Raw genomic sequence first — 13,749 nt, forward strand, 5'->3', positions numbered from 1 at the left:
AATTCATAAAAAACATATCTCAAACTCCTAGGTGAAATAAATATGAATATAGTGAATTGTCATGCTAATCATAAACAGTGTAGTGTAAAGCACTTTCCTGTTAAATACACTTTGATGCTATTTAAGTGATTAAAGTGCCAAGAGTCCTTTTAAATATTGAAGTTAATCATAATTGCTAATTTAAAAGTTCTTACCTAAATCTTTAATTTTGCTATTAGTCAGCCAAATTCCTAAGACAAATGGAAATACTCTAATTTTCAGATTGTACCCTAATCTGGAATGGGAAATTGAAACAAATTATATGACTTGAGGTGCTTTGAGGGACAGAACAGTTATAAGGCAGAGAAAGATGTACATCTCTAAGAGTATTACTGTTCAAAGTTAATAATAGTGAGTAATTGAAATGCAATTAAAGTGATTCATTGGATTGTAAACTGATGAGAAAAATGTCTCTACAGATAGAGAACAGACTTATGGACATAGGGGTAGAAGAGGTAGGAGAGAATGGGATGTAAGGAGAAAATAACATGGAAACATAACCTAGTCAGCATATTAAAAAGCAGAGATATTACGTTGCCAACAAAGGTCCATCTAGTCAAGGCTATAGTTTTTCCAGTAGTAATGTATGGATGCAAGTGTTGGACTGTGAAGAAAGCTGAGTGATGAAGAATTGATGCGTTTGAACTGTGGTGTTGGAGAAGACTCTTGAGAGTCCCTTGGACTGCAAGGAGATCCAACCAGTCCATCCTAAAGGTGATAAGTCCTGGGCGTTCATTGGAAGGACTGATGCTGAAGCTAAAAATCCAATACTTTGGCCACCTGATGTGAACAGCGAACTCACTGGAAAAGACCCTGATGCTGGGAAAGATTGAGGGCAGGAGGAGAAGGGGATGATAGAGGATGAGATGGTTGGATGGCATCACCGACAGGAAGGACATGAGTATGAGTAAACTCCGGGAGTTGGTGATGGACAGGGAAGCCTGGAGTGCTGCAGTCCATGGGGTCGCAAAGAGTCAGACACGACTGGGTGACTGAACTGAATTAATATACATTACCATATGTAAAATAAATAGCCAATGGGAATTTGGTGAATGACTCTGGGAAATCCAACCAGAGCTCTGTAGTAACCTAGAGGATGAGATGGGGAAGGAGGAGGGGGATAGGTTCCAGAGGGAGGGGACATGAGAGAGGACATAGGCTGATTCATGTTGCTTTTTGGCAGAAACCAACACCATACTGTAAAGCAATTATCCTTCAATTAAAAATACACAAATTAAAAAAGAAAAATGTCTCTAAATAAAAGTGAGTTAATCAATATTTACTAGCACCCCTAGGGTAAAAGCAGTTTTTAAATTATTTGCTATGGTGCCATGATTGTTGTCGTTCAGTTGCTCAGTCGTGTCTGACTCTTTGTGACCCCATGGATTGCAGTACACCAGGCTTCCATGCCCTTCACGATCTCCCAGAACATGATGAAACTCATGTCCATTGAGTCGCTGATGCCATCCAACCATCTCATCCTCTGTCGTCCCCTTCTCCTCCTGCCTTCAATCTTTCCCAGCATCAGAGTCTTTTCAAATGAGTCAGTTCTTTGTATCAGGTGGCCAAAGTATTGGAGCTTCAGTTTCAGCATCAGTCCTTCCAATGAAGATTCAGGATTGATTTCCTTCAGGATTTTATGACAGAGGGAGAAAAATCTGGAGATTACTATGTTATTGCCAGCTTAATTTGAATTAGCAGGTAAGAGCTATTAATTCATAAGGGAGGATTTCCCTAGGACATATCAAAGTAGGCTTATAAACTGCTACGGTTTGAATGTTTCTGCTCCCCACACCCAAATGTGTATGTTGCCAAGATGATGTCCAAGGTGATGTTCTTAAGACATGGGGCCGGTGGGAGGTGATTAGGTCATGAGGGCAGGGTCCTCCTGAATGGGATTAGTGCTGTTATAAAACAGGCCTCAGAGAGCTCTTGAGCCCCCTTTATGTTATATGAGGACATGGTGAGAATTCTGCAACCCAAGGCCTTCACCTGGCCATGCTTGGCACCCTCATCTGGGACTTTCAACCTCTGGAACTGTGCAAAATATATTTCTGTTGTTTATAATCCACCCAAGTGTTCTCTTGTAGCAGCCTAAAATGGACTGCTATCAAAAAATCGATTGCCTTTTTTAATATTAATAGCCAATATTTATTGAATGTTTATCATTCACTAGGTACTATGCTAAGTACTTCATGTGCGCTATCTTATTTAATAAGGAAATTTCTGAGATCGGTTCTATTATTGTTCCCATACTGAAGACAGAAATCTGATGCTCAGAATTGTAAAATAACTTAAGGTCACACATGAGGCAAGTGATAAACGTAGGATTTCAGTAAAAATTTTCTTGAAAATTGGACATCGGAATGTTGGTAAATGTAGAACTAACATCCCCTTTCCTGTCATATTCATATCTACATTTTCTACAGATAAGAGCCATTTTAGGAAAACCAAATACAAGGACAAAGACTTGTAAATATGTGTCAAGAAAATTATTATAGACCCTGGCAGAGAACAGAGAAAGGGAAATAACATGAAATGAAAAGGTAAAAAATGAAATAAGGATGTGAGGGATTGGGAGCCACTGAAAAAGTCTTTAAAGAGATATCTGACAAGAGCTGAGTCAGGAAGACTCTTGGACCTAAGCCCTGGGAGAAAAACCAGCTGCTGCTACTGCTAAGTCACTTCAGTCATGTCTGAGTCCGTGAGACCCCATAGATAGCAGCCTCCGGCTCCTCCGTCCCTGGGATTCTCCAGGCAAGAACACTGGAGTGGGTTGCCATTTCCTTCTCCAATGCTTGAAAGTGAAAAGTGAAAGGGAAGTCGCTCAGTCGTGTCCGACTCCCAGCGACCCCATGGACTGCAGCCTACCAGGCTCCTCCATCCATGGGATTTTCCAGGCAAGAGTACTGGAGTGGGGTGCCATTGCCTTCTCTGGAATGCAGCAATAGGACTTGTAATATTAATCATAAGGAAACTGTAATCTTCATCGTTCATCTTGAAAACAAAGTAATACATTTGAGAATGTAATTAAAACAGGGTGAGATCATAAAAGAAATCCATGACCATTGGAACCAGACTAGAGGTGTGCCAGGGTCAAGAAATGATGCTGTGTACCAGTAAGCTGCTCACCCAAATACAGTGCATAACCCAAGGTTCTTCATGTGTTAATAAAGTAACTCTTAAACTTTAAACCAATGATTCTCAAACTTCAGTGTGCACAGGAATCACTTGGACAGCTTCTTGTTTGAATACAGATTTCTGGGTTCCATGCTCAGGATTTTTGATTCTGTAGGTCTCAGATGGGACTGAGGAACTTGCATTTTTTGCAGGTTCCTCGATGATTATAAATGTTACTGTCCTGAGAAACCACTGAACTGAATAGCTGATTAAATGTTGCTACTGCTGAGACTTCCCTGGTGGCTCAGATGGTAAAGCATCTGCCTACAATGCAGGAGACCCAGGTTCGATCCCTGGGTCGGGAAGATCCCCTGGAGAAGGAAATGGCAACCCACTCCAATACTCTTGCCTGGAAAATCCCATGGAAAATCCCAGGAGTGTGGTAGTCTACAGTCCATGGGGTGGCAAAGAGTTGGACACAACTGAGCGACTTCACTTTCACTGCTGAGAATGGAAGATAAGACACAATAGAGGATACTGTGAGCAGGCACAGTGAGCAGGGCTGTGCCACCCTCCCCATTTATACAGAATCCCCTTCTTGATGTTAGAAGTGATAATAACAGTCCCTCTTTAAAAACAGGCATAACTTCCTCCTTGAAAATCCTCTGATTTTCATCATAGTTTGCCATGCTATTTGGCTTGGAAAATAAAGCTGCCCACACTAAATGAAGGGCTAGTCATATAATCGAATAGCCAGACAGATTTGTGTTAGTTGTGGCAGAAGTTTCACTCTCTGGATGTTACTAAGATCAAGATAAATAATCATTTTTCCAAAATGTATTAACCTGGAATTCTATGTGAGTCATGGAAGGAGAAAGCTATATGAATCTTAATGGTTCATAAATAGACTTTATTAGGGCAGAGTAATGGTCACTCTCAGATCTAGGCTCTCTTCTCTTATATTGTGTCTGCAAATCTCTATAATGTTAATTATAATCTATACATCAGTCACTCAAAATGGGTATCTCCAATCTAAATATCTGCTCTGAGTTCCAGATCCATATTTCCAATCACCTATTTAACCTCTCTACTTGGTTGGCTGTCTCACTTGAACAAACCCAAACCTGAACTGATAGCCTCACTTCATTCCTTCACTGACTCTTCTTTCATTCTTGCTATATTCATAAACAAAAGCGTAGTATTTTCATATACTTAAATCAGAAACTTAAAAGTCAACCTAAATCAATTTTCATCCAAATAAAAGAATGAACTTAAAAAATTAAAAAGTCAACTTTTATATGTCTAGCCTTATTAGTAATAGCTTTCCAATTTATTCTCCTTCTTATAGCCCTTTAATGATTGTGCTAAGTAGGAAAATGCTCCTCCCAAAGATAAACAGTGTCTAACTCCTCAAATCTGTCGGTATGCTACCTTATATAGCAAAGGGTTGCAAATGAGAATGGGATTATTAGTCAGTGTACTTTAGGGAAGATATTCTTGGATTACTTTGGCCATCTGATGTAGAGTTGACTCATTTATAAAAGAGCCTGTTGCTGGGAAAGATTGAAGGAAGGAGGATAGGGGACAGTAGAGGATGAGATGGTTGGGTGGCATCACTGACTCAATGGATATGAGTTTGAGCAAACTCCAGTAGATGGTGATGGACAGGGAAGCCTGGCGTGCTGCAGTCAATTGGGTTTCAAAGAGTTGGACAAAACAGTGAGTGAACAACAACAAGCCTACATGTGACTCACTGGAAAAGACCCTGATGCTGGGAAAGATTGAAGGTGGGAGGAGAAGGGGATGACAGAGGACGAGATGGTCAGATGGCATCACTGACTCAATGGACATGAGTTTGAGCAAACTCTGGGAGTTGGTGATGAACAGAGAAGGCAGGTATGCTGCAGTCCATGGTTTCACAAAGAGTTAGATACAACTGAGTGACTGAATTTAACTGAACTGAATTATCCATTATATGCCTTGATACAATTTGAATTAATATTTATGTAACCATTTGTTCAAAACATATGTTTTCCCAAGCAGACTATAAGCACTAGGAAATATGAGGCCAGAGAATATGTCTAACTTGTTTGTTATTGTATCTTAGAAACTTGCAGAGTATCTGGGATAGAGTAGTTTCTCAGAAAATATCTGTGAATGAGCAAAAAACTAAATAAATACATGTATGTAGGATGTTTGGATGGATGGGTGGAATTGCAAAACATGTTGACAGAGAGTCATGCCTTTAAAATGTGACTGTGCCCCAGCTGGGTGTCCTCTCTTCTGTTCAAAGCTGAAAATTTGATAGAAATTTGCAAGATGTGTTTTCAATGTGGATTTGTCTTAATCCTGACCAATAGGACAGTAAGAGTCCCAGTTTTTTTCTACCAATTCTCAGTGGCAATGAGAATCATTGCCATTCTACCCCCATTTTTCTATGTTTCCATTTTTATATTTATGCACAGACACTCATCAGATCAAAATTCCTCTGAAGCTGAGAAAAGATATTGCAATCACAAAGAAAACTCCAGTTGCCTAGAAGTGTTACTAAAACCCATCTTTTTCAGGCCTTCCAAAGAAAGACATAAATATATAATTCTCTGAACATGGGTATTTTCTGAATTTCCTGGGAGCTACAGAACTTCTTTTTGATCCATCCATAGGCATTTAAATTTACTAGTGGAAAAAACCATCCCCTCCACCCCACTCCCTACCCCACACACATAAAATCAAATAGTTAAAGACCATGAAGTTGCAAATCACAGAAAGTGTGAACTGTTAGTTACTCAGTCATTCCTACTCTTTGCAACCCCATGAACTGTAACCTGCCAGGCTCCTCTGTCCTTGGAATTTTCCAGGCAAGAATATTGGAATGGGTTGCCATTTTCTTCTCCAGGGGATCTTCCTAAGATGGATCAAATCTGAATCTCCTTCCATCACAGGTAGTCTTTACTGTCTGAGCCACCAGAGAAGCCCAAATCACAGAATATTATCATATTACTGAAAAAAATACCGTACTTCAGATCCTCACCCTATTCTCATAATCATGTATCACACCTGTAGTGTGATAAGCTACAGTCCATGGGGTCGCAAAGAGTTGGACACAACTGAACAACAAGTGTGCTCGAGTATTAGGACCTCTTGGGGGTGATTAAGTCATGATACTAGAACCCTCATGAATGGGATCTGTACCCTTGTAAAAGGCTGACTCAGCCCCTCTGCCCTATGAGGATTCAAAATGTCAGCAGTCTGCAGTCTTCTGGAAGATGGCTCTCACTAGAGTCTGACCATACTGGCATCCTGATTTTGGAATTCTAACCCTCAAAACTGTGTGCAATAAATCTCTGCTGTTTATAAGCCCCTCAATCTATGGTATTTTGTTATAGCAGCGCAAATGGACCAAGGCATCCACTTAATAAAATTATTGTGAGGATTTAGTAAAAAGTGATAATGGAAAAAGCACATCGCTATGGAGCCTGCCTGGCATGTATCGAAAGCACATGTGACAGGCGTTGGTAGTGATAGGGGAGTGTTAATAGCGGGAACAGTACAGTGGTAATTGTACTACAAGTTGAAGAAATAGAATCAGCTGCTCTTGTCTTTTTAATGTTTTCTCTGAATTTTTAGTTTTTTAAATATATATTTTAAGCTTAAATTTGTCATAACTAAGCAATAGAATCCCACATGCTAGTAAAGTAATGCTCAAAATTATCCAAGCCAGGCTTCAGCAATACATGAACCGTGAACTTCCAGATGTTCTAGCTGGTTTTAGAAAAAGCAGAGGAACCAGAGATCAAATTGCCAACATCTGCTGGATCATGGAAAAAGCAAGAGAGTTCCAGAAAAACATCTGTCTGCTTTATTGACTATGCCAAAGACTTTGACTGTGTAGATCACAATAAACTGTGGAAAATTCTGAAAGAGATGGGAATACCAGACCACCTGACCTGCCTCTTGAGAAACCTATATGCAGGTCAGGAAGCAACAGTTAGAACTGGACATGGAACAACAGACTGGTTCCAAATAGGAAAAGAAGTACGTCAAGGCTGTATATTGTCACCCTGCTTATTTAATTTATACGCAGAGTACATCATGAGAAACACTGGGCTGGAAGAAGCACAAGCTGGAATCAAGCTTTCCAGGAGAAATATCAATAACCTCAGATATGCAGACACCACCCTTATGGCAGAAAGTGAAGAGGAGCTAAAAAGCCTCTTAATGAAAGTGAAAGAGGAGAGTGAAAAATTTGGCTTAAACTCAACATTCAGAAAACAAAGATCATGGCATCTGGTTCCATCAGTTCATGGGAAATAGATTGGGGAAATAGTGGAAACAGTGTCACACTTTATTCTGGGGGGCTCCAAAATTACTGTAGATGGTGATTGCAGTCATGAAATTAAAAGACGCTTACTCCATAGAAGAAAAGTTATGAACAACCTCGATAGCATATTGAAAGCAGAGACATTACTTTGCCAACAAAGGTCCGTCTAGTCAAGACTATGGTTTTTCCAGTGGTCATGTATGGATGTGAGAGTTGGACTGTGAAGAAGGCTGAGCACCGAAGAATTGATGCTTTTGAACTGTGGTGTCTGAGAAGACTCTTGAGAGTCTCTTGGACTGCAAGGAGATCCAAACAGTCCATTCTGAAGGAGATCAGCCCTGGGTTTTCTTTGGAAGGAATGATGCTGAAGCTGAAACTCCGGTACTTTATCCACCTCATGTGAAGAGCTGACTCATTGGAAAAGACTCTGATGCTGGGAGGGATTGAGGGCAAGAGGAGAAGGGGATGACAGAGTATGAGATGGCTGGATGGCATCACTCACTCAATCGACGCGAGTCTGAGTGAACTCCAGGAGTTGGTGGTGGACAGGGAGGTGATGGACATGGTGCAATTCATGGGGTTGCAAAGAGTCAGACACGACTGAGCGACTGAACTGAACTGAATCAATAAAACCCCCAAATGTTTCTATACAATTTTTACAACCGAAACCAAAGGATGCACCGAAGATTCTGACACTGAAGAAAGAGAGCCATTTTTTACAAAGACAGTATTTTGCTTGAAAATAGTCTACTTGCTTTAATAAACCTAATATTTATAAATAACTCAATTTTTGCCTTAAATATGGAGCAAAACATGAATTTTTATTTATCCTTTTCAAATACAGAAACAACTTATATATTCTTATTTTTAGAATTAATTTTCTTAGGCTATTACTGAATTTATGTACTATAAATTTTTAATCACCTTTATAAAATGATAGAAATGTATTTTTTATTTATTTTAATATATTATAAAATCACAACATAAATGAAAGATATCTGGAGACTTCTATAATTTTCTTAATAATGATCACATAGATTAAAACAAATTATACACACTGAGACATACTTGCAGTCGTTAGAAATAAACAATGATTAATAGCAACTTACATATGAAGTTAATAGCCAGTTCAAGCCCTGTCACACTTCACACAGGCTGTCAGCATTCAGATAGTCTCTGTATAAAACGTACTGTCACCAACAGATAGGAAAATAATTGCCAGCATTAGAGAATTAACTGTTTCATTTAGGAGGTCCAGCTGGCTAATGGGATTCACTTTGGTTTGTTGTCAGATTCAGCTTACCGTATTTAATTTTTCTTCCTTTGAAAATATGTGTTTTCGTAGAGATTCTGTGTAGACAATTCCAATGAGAATGGTACAGTGAAAAGTTGAAAATTCTGCAGTCTTTGTTTAACAACACAGCTACAAAGAAAATATCATCATACTTTTACATGGAGAATGTATTTATGAGGGCTTATTGGTCCCAGGATGAATAATTTGGCCATGACACAATTCACAAGAAACGTTTAAAGTTGTAAATATGGTCACGGCACCTCTCCTCCCTTCACTCCCTCAGTACATGTTTATTGAGCTCCTCTTTGTTCTCAGCAACAAGGAATGTGTTCCCTTTACCTTGTAATCTGGAAGGAGAGAGACGATCTGGCCCTGGTAGTAAGGGAGTTCCACTGGGAAGGCATGGAATCAGCTATTTGCTGGCAACTGGAGTTAAAAATTGAACACTGCAAGTTTGTATCTAGCTTCAAAGATGGTTCTCCCTCAAATTCAATTTATAATGTCATTTGATTTTGATTATTATTTAATGATACAAAGATGGATTCATAGATGAGTACCACTAATGCAAAAGTTAATCCAGAGGGTGACATGTCAGAAAATAACAAAGGATTGCCAGGATAGAAATCAGAAAAGCTAAATAGAAATGTGAGATTAAAACTGCTGAAGATACAAATAACAGATATTTTTAAACTCCCCCACCCCAAAAAAGGATAAAAGAAATGTGCCTTTTCACAGTTGATAGGAAGAGCTCATAGCTGCTACCAACAATTCAATTACATACAAATCTAAACTTATCAAGCATGACTTTTCCTTTTAAACTCAGCTTCTACCAAAATAAATGAAATATGAACTTGGAAGGTCAGGCTATCAACCCTCCATTATCTGTTTAGAGAACCTCTTTTTCCCTCTATACTCCCCTTAAAGGGTGGTATTCTCTCATAAAATTCAGCCTCTGTATCTCATTGGCTATTTGTCCTTGAGCAAATTAACTTTTCCAAGCCTCAGTTTCACAAAATAAGAAGTGGGTGGTGGGGACTTGAATGAGGTAATGAATATAAAGTGCCTATGCCACTGCTTGGCATATGGCTAAAGTCTAATAAGACATAAATTGTAGTTTTATTATATTTTATTAAAGAATATCTGTTTATCAGTTGACTACACTGGAATAGAAATTCCTGCAAGTCAAGGGCCACCTGTTATTCATCTTTATATCCTTAACATGAACTAATACTTTGAAGCTACGTATAAAATATTTGTGCAATACAAACACATTCTGATTATCCATCAGCCTGAAATGTCCTTACCAATACTTGATGATTTGCCTAAATTAATTTTCAAGATCCAGCTAAACGATTTTTCCCCAGAAAAGCGTTCCATGGCCTCTTGCCCACCTGCCCAATACAAGCAGTGACTTGCCTCTCCCACTGTTATTTCAATAGTATTTTATTTTCCACACTATTCTAAGTCTAAGGATGTTGCAATTATTTGTTTATGTTGCCCCTCCAACCTACTCATTTCTTTATAGTTAGTACTTATACAGTATCTAGCACAGAGAGAATTCTCAATATGTACTGACTTACTTCTTCATTGATTTATTGTTAATGTTTATTGTAAAAATCAATTACTGTGTTTTTGTAGGGGTACTAAAACCATAAAGAAGCAAAATAGTTCAAGTTGTAATGAGCAGTATTTATGTTCCCATGTTGAGTATAAGTTCTCATGTTAGATAGAAGAGAAAATAAAAAATAATATTTAAATCTTCCAGATAAAACACATGGGCTTCTTACCACAGAGAAGGCAATGGCACCCCACTCCAGTACTCTTGCCTGGAAAATCCCATGGATGGAGGGGCCTGGTGGGGTGCAGTCCATGGGGTCGCTGAGAGTCGGGCACGACTGAGCGACTTCACTTTCACTTTTCACTTTCATGCATTGGAGAAGGAAATGGCAACCCACTCCAGTGTTCTTGCCTGGAGAATCCCAGGGACGGGGGAGCCTGGTGGGCTGACGTCTATGGGGTCACACAGAGTCGGACACGACTGAAGTGACTTAGCAGCAGCAGCTTCTTACCAAAAAGTTGTAAGGACTAAGCTTGACCATCTTTCTAATTCTCCTCGATTGCTAATCTTTTCTATTTAACACACAGTGTATTTACTAAACTAGTAGCTGAGCTGGTAAGGAATCTGCCCATAGTGCAGAAGATCTCGGTTTGAATCCTGGGTTGGGAAGATCCCCTGGGGAAGGAAATGACAACCCACTCCAATATTCTTGCCTGGAGAATCCCATGGACAGAGAAACCTGGAGGGCTACAGTCCATGTGATTGCAGACAGTCAGACACAACTGAGTGACTAAGCACAGTACGGCACAGTCCCTGCATGACAAGACAGATTCTTATTCACTGGACCACCAGAGAAGTCACACTACTGCTTTTTGACATTGTTACTTTCACTAGACTCTTTTCTGACTAATAAATGTGTCTATCATCACACTTGCACTTGCTAGTGTTATTTCATAATTTTTTAAGTTCATAAACTCAAATAATATCAGCAATCTCTTGTTTCCATTTGGTTTCAATCATAACTCTCAGGTTGGTTCTAAATAATGGTTCCTCAATTTCTTTGTTGAATATACCTCTGCTGTTTCCTGGGTAACATCTCGTCACCTCTCTGCTTGTTAATTATTGAATACAAACAGGGACATTACTTTGCCAACTAAGGTCCATCTAGTCAAGGCTATGGTTTTTCCAGTGGTCATGTATGGATGTGAGAGCTGGACTGTGAAGAAAGTTGAGCACCGAAGAATTGATGCTTTTGAACTGTGGTGTTGGAGAAGACTCTTGAGAGTTCCTTGGACTGCAAGGAGATCCAACCAGTCCATTCTAAAGATCAGTCCTGGGATTTCTTTGGAAGGAATGATGCTAAAGCTGAAACTCCAGTACTTTGGCAACCTCACGCAAAGAGTTGACTCATTGGAAAAGACTCTGATGCTGGGAGGGATTGGGGGCAGGAGGAGAAGGGGACAACAGAGAATGAAATAGCTGGATGGCATCACTGACTCGATGGACGTGAGTTTAAGGAACTCCGGGAGTCGGTGATCGACAGGGAGGCCTGGTGTGCTGCGATTCATGGGATCGCAAAGAGTCAGACACAACTGAATGAACTGAACTGAACTGATGTGACATTATTTGTCACCTTTATCTGGAATTTCAGTGTATATTTCAGGTCTATAAAAATGATATTTTTCATCTATAGATCATTCAGTATTGTCTTAACTTTAGTATAATCTTTAGTTGAATTAGGTAAATAGATGTGTCATTAAAGATGAGATTAAAACCAAGATTGTCAAAGTAAAGGTACAGAAGAACAACCATTGTGATAATATTGGCCTTAGGAATTTGAGATACCTTGCATTTGAATATGGTATTCAAGACCTGCCATTTCAATTCTTCTATTCAATATTAATGGCAATATTTTTTTTCATATACCACTCCTTATGACAGTGATATTCCCCAACTTTTTTAAAGATCACACATTCATCTGTATTTGCACTGAGAGTCTGACAGACATCTGGCTTATGCTGGTTCTTTTGCTTTTCTCTTCATTTACATTGTTTTTTTGTTTTTTGTTTTTTTGTTTTTAATTTACTTTGAAAAAGTAAAATGAACTTTTTTCTACTTCTATTGAGGTTTATATATTCAATTCTGGAAAAAAAATAATTTACAGGTGCAGTCTTTTTTATTCTCTCTGTTATTTTTATGATTATTATTAGTCTATATAATAATAAATTATGTATAATAAAAACAAATAAAGTCTAGCTTTTTACTGCCTGGAGAGCCACAGGTATGTTTTCATCTCTTTTAAAACTTCTTCTAAACAAAGATAAGAGGATGATCACCATTTCAAACAAACAAAATATATCTCTTTTAAACCAGGAAGTATTTATGTTGACTGACACCTTTCAGTTATAAAGGGTACGTGCTTAGTTTGCTAAGAGTAAAAAATAAATAAAGAAATAAATAAGCAGTACGCAAGATACCAAACAACTGGGGGAGAGAATTTTTTTCATCTTTCCATTCTTATTCAGGTTTTATATCAAGAAGAGTCATTAGTGATGCGATTGCATTTCTATACCTGCAAGGAAAAGTGAGGAAACCAAAAATGAATATGTATATATATATATAATATATGCGTGCATGTGTGTTTGTGCTCAGTCATGTCCAACTGTGACTTCATGACCTGTAGCCCACCAACTCCTCTGTCCTTGGAGAGGGTTGCCATTTCCTACTCCAGGGAATCATCCTGAACCAGGGATCAAACACACATCTCTTAAACCTTCTGCACTGACAGGTGGATTTTTTTTTACCACTGTGCCACCTGTGAAGCCCATATAATATATATACACATATATAATAGAATTAAAATGTATATTCCAGGAAAAATGGCATAAAAATATATGGCACATGAAAGATTTTGAGTGCAGAAGCTTTATATTTTACTAAAGATTTTCCCTATTTTCCATTTTGCTTTTATATACAAGCACACCTTGCTTTATTGTTCTTTACCTAAGTTATTCTTTACAGAGATTGTACTTTTTACAAACTGAAGATTTGTGGGAACCTGGCATTGAACAAGTCTGTTAGTGTCATTTTTTCCAGTCACATTTGCTCACTTCATGTCTCTGAGTCATATTATAGGTATTCTCTTAGCATACCGAATATCTTCATTATCATTATATTAGTTAGAGTACGCTTAGGTCAGTGATCTTTGCTCTTACTATTGTAATTGTTTTAGGGCACCACTTTACCCAAATAAGATGGCAAACTTCAGTGATCGATGTTATGTATGTTCTGACTGCACCACTGACATTATGTCTCCTGTCTCTTTCTCTTTCCTTGAACTTCTCTATGCCTGGAGACACAATGATAATGAAATGGCTTCTGAGTGTTTACATTAAAGGAAGAATTGCAGGTTTCTCA

The 13,749-nt window shown here is 38.6% G+C and overlaps 1 non-coding gene across 1 annotated transcript; it reads left to right on the forward strand.

Annotated features, from left to right (window-relative positions):
* On the forward strand, window positions 3,453-3,524 carry TRNAC-ACA. Its single transcript has one exon. It is a non-coding gene; the product is annotated as a tRNA-Cys (tRNA).

Source organism: Capra hircus, chromosome 15 (genome assembly GCF_001704415.2).
Source record: "Capra hircus breed San Clemente chromosome 15, ASM170441v1, whole genome shotgun sequence".
Lineage (NCBI taxonomy): Eukaryota > Metazoa > Chordata > Mammalia > Artiodactyla > Bovidae > Capra > Capra hircus.